This window comes from Adiantum capillus-veneris, chromosome 23 (assembly GCF_014529385.1).
Source record: "Adiantum capillus-veneris isolate H3 chromosome 23, ASM1452938v2, whole genome shotgun sequence".
In the NCBI taxonomy this organism is placed as follows: Eukaryota; Viridiplantae; Streptophyta; class Polypodiopsida; order Polypodiales; family Pteridaceae; genus Adiantum; species Adiantum capillus-veneris.
In genome coordinates this window covers 99,266,021-99,267,321 of record NC_140953.1, presented here as the reverse complement: position 1 = coordinate 99,267,321, position 1,301 = coordinate 99,266,021, and positions in this window count along the sequence as shown.

The window sequence follows — 1,301 nt, the reverse complement described above, 5'->3', positions numbered from 1 at the left end:
CGAACCTCGGATTCGAAATTCCCACAAGAGTGCAAACGAGGTAGAGAGAAATCAATCAAAGGGCGAGTAATCAAGCTTATCCTTGGCTTCGTGTATCCATGCAAAGGAAGTGGATCATCTTCAAGGGATTGAGGATCGAGTGAAGGTTGAGCTTGGATCAGTGCAAGCTCTCAAAGCCATCAAACCAACAAGCTATAAGCTGAAATTTAAACATCCGACAGAAATTGCAAAAAAAAACTGTCGTGGGAGACCTCCCTTGCTTGAGAAGAAACCCCAATTTGACCACCACAGAACGTTGAAAAAAACACTCTCAATGTGGTCGCCCGGGAAATCTCCGCACCCTTTCCTTCATGCGCGAGAGCCAAGACACCTTCTACAGGTCGTGAGCTCATCAACATCCTCTCGCACCATCTGTGTCTGACTGACGTTACCTCCCATGCTTTTAGCCACACACCTTTCAAAAAAAGGTGTGGCTTAAATTTTGTTTTACTTTCGGCTGCTGGGCTCTAGAAACCACATCCATTTCAACATTAGTTCTCACCTCCTCTCAACTCCTTAACTCCTTAGCTTCACAAAAAAGATAAAGAAAAAAGATGGCTCCAAATTAACCAATGCCATTGACCACCCGCTCACTCTCAAGGGTTCATAATCCTTAAGGGTGCAATCACCCCCACGCCTTGAATTCATTGTTGACCACGAGTGTTCGAGAAAAATGTCTTAGCTTAATATCGTGTGGTTTTTAATTTTGAAAATGTCGGTTGTGAGAGCAACAAGGAAAAGGAGAAATTCCACCCCAAAAATAGAGAAAAATAGTGCAACCCCCCTGCCCCCCCCCCCCCCCCCTGCCCCCCCCCACAAAACAAAAACAAACAAACAAAGTAAAAACTAATTTTCAAAAAAAAAACCTCTTGGCAAATTCAAGAAAAGGAATTTTGTATGTTTGAAGAAAATGGTTTTTTTCGAACACTGTCAACCACCCACTTGGTACACAAGGGTCAAATCCTCAAGGGCATGTCCATCCTATTACACCCTTGACTGGCCGTCCCATTAAAAGATTTTCTCGATCGATTACCCAAACACGGGTGCACTTCACCAAACCCCAAAGTCATTCACTTAAATTTCTTTTTGACCACCCAATTTACACCTTATTTTGACTGCCTAACCTTGGTTATTTTGTCCGCCCTTACCACTTTTGTTGCCCATTGCATGCCTAGTCTTTTAACACGTAATTCTTTGCCATCTAACTCTTGTTTACTAGTCTCCCATGTTAATCTTGCACTATTTTATTAAAAATGACCTTG